General features: G+C 30.5%; 1 long non-coding RNA gene across 1 annotated transcript; it reads right to left on the bottom strand.

Moving 5' to 3' along the window:
* Positions 1-627: 627 nt before the first annotated feature.
* Positions 628-5,325, bottom strand: LOC112456534. Its single transcript, XR_003040981.1, has 3 exons — positions 5,059-5,325; positions 958-1,254; positions 628-754 (listed from the first exon to the last, which is right to left on the bottom strand). It is a non-coding gene; the product is annotated as an uncharacterized LOC112456534 (long non-coding RNA).
* Positions 5,326-9,545: the final 4,220 nt, after the last annotated feature.

A 9,545-nucleotide genomic window follows, 5' to 3' on the forward strand; every position in this document is an offset into this window, starting at 1 on the left:
ATAATCGATTATATATTGAGTCGTGATGATTACGTCCCTGGGGATAAGCCACAGAAAAGTCCATTGTAAGTGGGGATGATCATCGTCAATAAGTCGAGAGCGTATTTGAGTTTCGTAGGCAAGCAGCCTTCCTTCTATCGACCCGAGCATTTCGTCCGCCCCCAGGACGCCATTACTGAATATCATCTATATAACACGCACATTTACACCCCACCAAAACCGCTATTATTCCTTTGCTATCGTGCATAATTTTCGATCTAAAAACTGTAGGATGCCATAAATTTTCTAACCAACTTTCAAATGAATTATGCTTTGAATCGGTCAGATAGTTTTTAAGAACATATTATACATATTAAAAATTTATGCAATTTATTATAAAATAAATTGCATAAATTATAAGAAAAAAATATTTTTTTTTACATTGAAAGTTTATAATTAACAAGTACAATCAACTGATTACTTTTCTGTCGAATATACAAGCGCGCATAAGCTTCATGTTAAATTATCTTTATAATAAAATATTGCACATGCGTGATGCCAGCAAATGTAATGCGTGAAGAAATACTTATTAACATAATATTGCTTTTGTGAACTGTAATTGGTAAAACAAAATAACATGTTCTTGTAACAAATACCGATTTTAAAGATTCTTTCATTATACTTACATATAGAATTTATAGAAATTTATAGATTCATAATATATAAATTCATCATGACAGGAACGATATCAGATGCGGGAGAAGTATCGAAAAATCTGCAAAATAATAAAAATCGATGTAAAATATCGCGTTCTTGATTACAAATGTTGTAAAAACAAATAGATAAAACAGATTATATAAATGAACGAATGCAATAGTAAATATCTTCCACGTGAGTTTATTATCGAGACTAATCACATCAGTCTTTACGTTATAGTAAGTTAGATTTCCTATTGTTTAAGCTGACGATTATACTTACATACTACCCGGGTAAGTAGCTCGCGGATGCGTTTTAATGGGAAGAGCAGTTGTAGCCTCGTTGCTTGATACTCTCTAACACAAGGAGAATCTCCGGCTTGTTTCATGGCCGGACAGAACGTCATGGCTGAACCAACGAATAAACCAATAAACGGGGCAACCATCTGCTTGCCAGCCGGCATCTTTCCCTTCCCTCTCGCTCCCCTGGCCGTTCCACAACTCCATTCTTCTCCCCTCGTGTTTCTTCCCCTTCGTTCCGCTCCCCCCTTGTCCCCCTTCAGCACCATTTTATGCGGTCCTGAAATGAAATCCACGTGAGGGCTTGCAGCATCCGTAAGGAACTCACGCGGCTTTTGTGCCACGATAATAAGCGAATCCACCTACAATAGCGGGTCTTTATCAGGGCAACTCGATACAGTTAAGTCAAAGAATAAAAACAATTTTTAATTAATGCAATAAATATCATTCTTTTGAAAGCCATAATTACTATAAGATTATAATTAAAACGGGGACTTCCAATTATAGCAGTATTTATTCTGCATTATGTAATGTGAATTAATAAATTTTAGTAGTTTATCGTAAAACAAATAGATAGCAATATATAAATCAAATCAGGATTATTTGTCTCTTGTATTTGATAGAAATCGTTGTAATTAATAACAGTAATTCATAATTACGATATGTGATACATGCATTTTATTGATGCAGAAAATATTAAATATTTTTTGACATTAGAATTCTAAAAGATTTTAATATAATCATGATCACGAAATAATCAAGATAAAATATTATCATATATAATATGGGAATAAGATTAGAGGAAAAATCCAACGCGTGCACAAGTTGTATAGGATCTCGAAGACACGAACTTCAAAGAAGTTGGAAATGGGTACGCAGCAGGCTGGCTACGAAACCGAAGGTCAAATAGGTCGCCATTATCCGAGACCTATTACCTACAACGGACCGTGATACCTGCTCCGATACCGAAAAAAGAAAAATGTCAGGAGAGCAGAGCTGTTCCCTAGAAAGAAATTTTAAATAACTCTTATGAGTCAACTTGGGTATACATTTTTGGGAGAATATTAAAACTAATCGAATTTTTAATTCGTAATAAAATGACAAATATATGTATAATGTCCGGTGATTAATAATGATTAGAAAGAGAATATGTTATTTAATATATTAAATTTATATCCGATATGCAAACCGCAGATTACTCATTAGTCATTTATCATATATATATATATATATAAATTTACGCATGATTACGCGGTAGACACACCGAAATGATACCGATATAATGGCTTGAGAGGATGGAGTTGACTGCGTGGTCGCTTGTAAAAAGATTAACAAGACCTTGTTGTATCTCCCATGCACAGCATGACATCATTTCTTGCGGAAATGTGTTAATTTATGATACCGGTGCCTTAATTTAATCGTACTAAGAGTTATAAAATTGGATGGAACGTTAATAGAGGCTTATAGTGGAAAATTATACAATGTATATATATCAAGTAATTTTGTCTCTTAAATTGTCAACAATGAATCTTAATACGTTATTTTAAAGATTATATCAGATTTTAAAATAGTTTCTTTACTTGCATGTCTCAAGTTATATAACTATTGTCATTGATTCTAATGTAAGTTTAATTATATATCATTACAAAATTGTTTTTGAAAACGTAAGATAAGGATAATAAGAGACCAATACGCGTGCCTGACACGTGCTGTTTGGTTGTTTGGCGGTAACATCCCCATTAAATATATGGCAATCACGGTGGCCATACTTCTCACAAGACGGACATCGATCACTTAACGCTTTGTCGTGTCACGCTACCTCTTGTTCATTCACGTGCCGCTTGATGGTCGCACAAACACACACACATATACCTTCTCTTTTTCTCTCGATATATATTATCTTATATCTCTAAAAATATTGTTTATTTTTTTAATTTGCTTTTCTCACAAATTAAAAAAAATAGAGACTGAAATCTAGATTTCAACTTATCAAGAAGTTAATCTCTCAATCTGTAACCATGGCACATATTTTATACTTGAATACGTGTGCTTTAACAGTTGCTTAAAAATTATTAGAAGATATAAAATTACTATTCTGGAGATAAACATTTTTTGTAAGATACTCAACAAGTTTAGAGATTGGAAGGTTAGATGTGGAATGTGGACGTCGTAAGTCCTTGATTGGATTCACAGCCGGTTTATTCTTGTGCACACATGCTTGCTTCAAATTTTACATGCTTTTGAAGAGAACTATGAAAGACAGTGGTGCATTTACAGACATGTATTCCGCAAAAAATTGCAAACGCAATATCTGTACGTTAACGTTTCGTTTATAGATACATAAAAGGAATTTTGCTATCTTTTTCAGATTTTTTAATTAACAACTAGCATATCAAACAATTCTTAATCTTTAAAAGGACTGCAAAGATATTTTTTTTAAATCACCAAAATTTTGCTCTAGGAAAACATGTTTAACATATAATCAGATGCAAAATGTAATATTGACGTCGAGACGTTATAATGTCATGCGATCTTCTAAAGGTTAAATATATTTATTAAATTGATATGTGAATTAATATTCATTAAAATAATCAAGGAATTAAGTCTATGTCTGTACTACGAATATTGCAGAGTATCAAAAACTGCAATTGAATCAATAATTCACTGATGTTCTACGAGATAGATTTTAAGCGTTTGCACGCAGTGCACAGAATCTAAACAAACTAAACAAAACAGACAGTAACGTGCAAAGTAGTTCTTTTTCTTTATACGCTTAGACTATATAGTTATAATTAATTCCACTGATTTTATACAGTAAACTTGTTTATTCGCGAAAATTAGACAAAATTTGTACACTGACCCGTTGTAAATTTCGAATGAAAGTCTACGCCGATCTGTGGTAATTTTTATCGTGCATTTATACGTACGTATATATACTATCATTGCGAGCTACGAAATGAACTGAAACGGAACCGTGTTGCGGGTGAGGAACACTGTGCAAATCGATCGGCATCCCGCCAGATTGCGAGAGGCTATATGGGAATCACGAAATTCGCCACCGTCGGCGCCACCGCGTCGTCGGTACCTTATATGTGCTGGAGTGTATTTCGTCGGCTATTGATAGGTATTATTTACTAATGATACCTATTTTTTCCAGTTTAAAATACATCAAAGCGATCGTCTGAAGATGTCACATATAAAAAAAAAACTAAATTCATATCAGATTTCTTTCATAATCTCTTTCGATTATAATTAAACTCTAAGGAAAGACTGATGGAATAATTGCGTTTCGTTTCTCTTATGAAACGTTTAATTAAATAGAGAATTATTTTCTGATAATATATTAAGATTATCTATTAGATAATATTATCTAATAGAAAGACACGAGTACTGTGTGATTAACACAACATTGTATGCTTTGAATAGCACATTAATCTGTCACACATGAATGAGTTAAGATTATTCAATTTAAACAAGAGGATTCTATACTTACTACCGTTATTTAAAGAAGATATGCATGAATTGTTTTCATTGTAAATATTTTATGATGAACGAAATTGATGTTTTTTTACTAATTTGAAGTGAAAGTACATAATAAATCTGCTTGATATTGCATTTTCTTCGTAAACACACAATAATAAATTTCATATACTTTACGTATTAACAATATAAATATGTAAAACAGAAGAGACTTTTTTTACAGAATTTGGAAGAAATGCATCAAGCAAATAACATTATTAATTGTTATCTAGGATTTGTGTAATTTCGTGGACTAGCAAATTATTTTTCCGCGCCTATGTAGCCATTTTCTCGTTCAACAAAAATAGACAGTATCAAGAACATGTGGAATACCGATATGATACGTATATATCAAAATCTTTTCTGTCTCCTTCGGTGCTAGTTAAGCTGGCATTACATCTTCATAAGAGAATCAAAACGTACCATATCTTTTATATGGATTTTAAGACCGACTTTCGAGAGGTCCTTTAGTTTACTACGTCGTTAAAATTGGGCTGCTTCTCTCACAGAGAATAACAATGAATAGATTTTAACAACAACAAAAGAGACGAAAATGGAAACTTACCAATAATTGCTCGTAAAAATATCCTCAACAAGGCACTAATTTTACGTCAATACACTGATTTAGCACAAAACGATTTTCATTCGATAAGCGCACAGGCGTCCATAGGAGAACGAATCTCCGAGCAGGGGATGAAAATGCGCACAAATCGACGCTGGGCGTCGCCATCGTAGGGATGGAACAGTCAGGACGCGACAAGGTGGTGAATTCAGGGTTGGGAGTGGGGAGGATTCGAAAGTCGAGCAAAGAGCTTCGTGTCCGACCGCTGCTACGGCGACCTGCAGACTGTTCTGTCGAGCGACCTCGGCTCTCCTCGGTTACGAACAGTCATTAACATAAATTGTCTTCGGTGACAGTTACCACCACCACCTCTCTATAGTATCGGACAAAATAAAGTAGGTACAACCGTAATATTGTAGCTGCCATACAGACGGTCCATTTGTATTCTGTATTCATTTAATAACTTTTAGAAAAATATATTATAATCATTTTGTAGGTATACAATATTCCTGAGATAGGAATTTGTTTATTACTTTAAACATACCGTAAAAAGATTTAATTTTTTTGTATAAAATATAATACATACATCTCACCTAATATATTTGTAATAATCATTTCTTCAAAGAAAACAAATTATCAAATGACGATAAAAAGAAGCGATATCTTTATTAAGCATATTGAGTTATAGTATTTGCATAATAAAAAAGTAATTTGATCAATTTATCTCTCGTACATATTTTTTTTTTATTTTACAATATCTACATATTACAAAATAAAATGCATTATTAAATTCAGCAAATAAAATTTTTGCGTTCGTTTGTATCAGTGTTATAAAAGAAACAAATTTTTATCGCGTTCTTTTTAAACTATTGTTTGCACAAAAGGCTTTCTAACTTCAGGTATACTGGATTGCATTATACGTTTTCATTGTGAGGCAAGTTTATGATGCGATTCGAAAAGGCAAGAATGTTTCATGCTGGGAGTCGGACTACATCATAGACCGCACAATAAAGTTTGGTATACCTGAATATTCGTTAATGTTAATGGTAACATTAGGTAAAACTAATGGTAGTGTTAATGTTAATATTAACGATGAAATTGATTTTATTGGTTTTAATATTATAAAATTAAACTTTGCAAAATTATTATTATAATATCAAATTTATTATTACAATCTATATATTGTAAGATTATAAAATTATAAAGTTATTTGTTGTTTAAAGGAAAAATTATAAAATTTCTTCTATTATTGTATATTTAAATAAAAAAAAGTTTTATACATATATTAGTTAAATTTTATTATGCTACTTAATATTGTACAAAAGAATAATTATTATTTTCAACGGAGAAAGCAAGTTTATTTTAAAAAGATAAAGAAATATCTGATTCTATTCATTTATGTCATTTTTTGTATAATTTTATTATTTGCAATGTAAATTATTGTTTTGAACTTATGTGAGTAATTTACACACTTGTGTATCTAAACAATAGCTGAAGATCACAATATTACAAACTCTGATAAAGTTATTCATAAAAATGATGTTTTATTAAAACATTGCTAGGTTTGATGTGCATAATAATAAAGCAGTATATAAATTAATAAAATAATTATTTATGTACAAAAGTTTATAGTTATTTGTGATATCTATTAAAATAAATTATACTGTTTGACATAACTACATCATTCATATGTTTAACTGCAAGATATGAATAAATTTAGATTATCAAAATTTTTTTTTGTAAGATTTTATTTTTTAACACATGTTAATATTGCAATTAATGCATCTGTACATAGGAAAAAGAAATTTTTATTTTCTAAAAGTTTTCTTTCATCTTTTTGAAGTGACGCTTTCGGCACAAAAGCGTAGTTAAAATAGAAACCTCAGTGTTCAGACCTCGTTGCCTACCGTGTGAGAAGAATCAGTGCTACAGAGTAGTGCTACAAAATAAATGTTAAGAAGCAAGAAAGTTATATAAAAATTTTCTTCTATCTTCTTTGTATATTATTATTATATTAGATTTATAGTATTTTTGATTAAAGAAAATGTTAATTACTTCAGCAGAGATCAATAATGTAATAATTCTCTTTGAAGATAGCTGCTTCAGTAAAATTAAATTCCTACGATTTACAATTCATGAATCAATTATTGGTTGCAGATATAGAAGAAAAGTTCATATTACAGTAAAACTTCAAATAATTAATTCTCTTTAGCCGGTATTCATAGTCAGAGCTTATTTCAAGCCCGTCTTAAATAATATCTTAAGATGCTAATACGACTCTGTGATTGGTTAATGACATCTTAAGATTCTACTTATAAGTACTATAGTCTTAAATATAAGAACCGACTATGAATACCGGTCTTTGTAAGGGGAATTCTTCTCCAAGGATATGTTATCGACATACAAAATAAGTTTTTGCGCTTGTATTGATAAAAATAACTTTTATTATTATATGAATATTATACAAATTAGATTTTATTAATGTTTAAGATTAAGTTAATATGTTAAAAATGTTCAAATTACATCAAGATAAGTTTGTTGATGTCGGTATAATAGAATACTATCAGAAACAGTGATTGGATATCGGTATAATAGTGTTTTATCAGAACAATAAATATAAATTACAAGAATCTATATAAAAATTGAGAGATCTATATATCTATGAGTTAATTTATCATATTAAATATTAAATTATGATTAAAATAAAGTGCACTTATAATTCATTAATTTTTGCAATGTTGAAATAAAGTTTGTAATGTAATTTTTTAACTATTATATTAACTCTTTTTTTATTGTTGCTCTTATGTTTTCATATATCTCAGAATTATTGCATTAGGATGTATTAAAAAACGTTTTTAAAAAATGTATAAATTTTGGGGGAAAAAATGTTTACTTAAATTAATTTTTATACACCGCAATTGATAAGAATATCATCCTATTTTAAAATAAAAACAATCATTTAATTTTGCAATTGGGAAATAGCAATACGTAAGAATGTATATGTTTTTAAATATTATTTACATTTTTTATTTACAAAGAATAAAATAATATTAATTGCTTTAAATTTGACACATATATAAAACAATTTTTATAAAAGATATTAATAGATATATAAAAAATATTAATCTATATATAAAAGTAAACTTAATAAACTAAATGTATGTACATACTTATGTGTCAAGTTTAAGATACATTTAAACTATAGAGGTTTGAATTAAATATACATATATAATGTATACATATTTTTTATTTTTAATAAAGACTGCATAAAATTGTTGTTCTACGCCAATGCTGCAACTGCAGGTAGTAGGCTGCGTGTGGCAAACTCCACCCTATGAGTGGTAGGCTTAACCGACAAAGGACCACCTCTCGTCACCATCATCCCCCCTTCTTTTCGACACAATTTGATTCATGATGGCTGCGTTCAGCTTATATTGCCATCTTTTAGACATTCAGTGAACTATTGTGAGATTTGTGGACCGATATTAGATGTAGTATCTTCGACAAATTACCGACTACGTGTTAAAAGAGTTTCAGAGGTAAACTGTTCAGCCATTTATCGTAGATGGCACAATTTCTGGTTTCTAGAAACGAAATCGAGTTATGACATCCGATGATCTGGTCAAACTCTAAAATTAATTAAAGTTGATATTACTCATGGCAATACACAATATATATATTAGAAAGAACATACAATGATTTTTTTCTGCAGATGACCTATAAGCGCAACATGATATATTTATTACATAATTAAAGTAATCAATATACGTGTAAGACAAAAGAATATTTTATTATTTACATATCCCGATTTTCTGGCATCTCTCAGACGTCTGGTTAGCGTATATCTACAGTAGATCGTATTATAATAATTCCTCTCGACCTACTGTAGACGTCACATCGCATTTGCAGGTGCTATGGCGCGCAACCTCGCTGTCTGTCTTACCTAACCGTTGAACTCCCATGGGTCCAGTATTCTGAAATATATAACTGATATTGGTCAAAGAAAGTCAGTTCTTTCTTTATGGAAGATGACATCGGCTGAATTCACAACGTGAAAATATCTATATATAAAATGTCTAAAAAACGGATTTATGTAAAGTAAAAAAGAAACGTATTGATTTATCTAAATTTTATTTAAAAGTTTACATATGAAGGTGCCTATGTTTCAGACTTTTAATAAAAAGTATAAATTGCAAAAATGTAATTACGAAAACCATTTAAATTATTATAAAATTTGTTATTATTTATAATAATTAAGATCAAGTAACTTTAATGATAATCTCATTCCGATAATTTAATAAGCCTTCCCTCTTCGTAAAAAAGAGAGTTTGTGTTGACACGTTGATAACTTGTGAATCAATACAGCGAGCTTCTCAGAAAAATAATGATGGAATAGACGGAGTTGTTTGCGGGTAGAACTTCCCCGTGCTGCTCCTCAGCTTGGAAGCTGCTACCAAATCTCAGCCCGTCACTACCCGTGTGATTGATAT

The sequence above is a fragment of the Temnothorax curvispinosus genome, unplaced genomic scaffold (assembly GCF_003070985.1).
Source record: "Temnothorax curvispinosus isolate PA1 unplaced genomic scaffold, ASM307098v1 QBEX01000632.1, whole genome shotgun sequence".
NCBI classification, from domain to species: Eukaryota; Metazoa; Arthropoda; class Insecta; order Hymenoptera; family Formicidae; genus Temnothorax; species Temnothorax curvispinosus.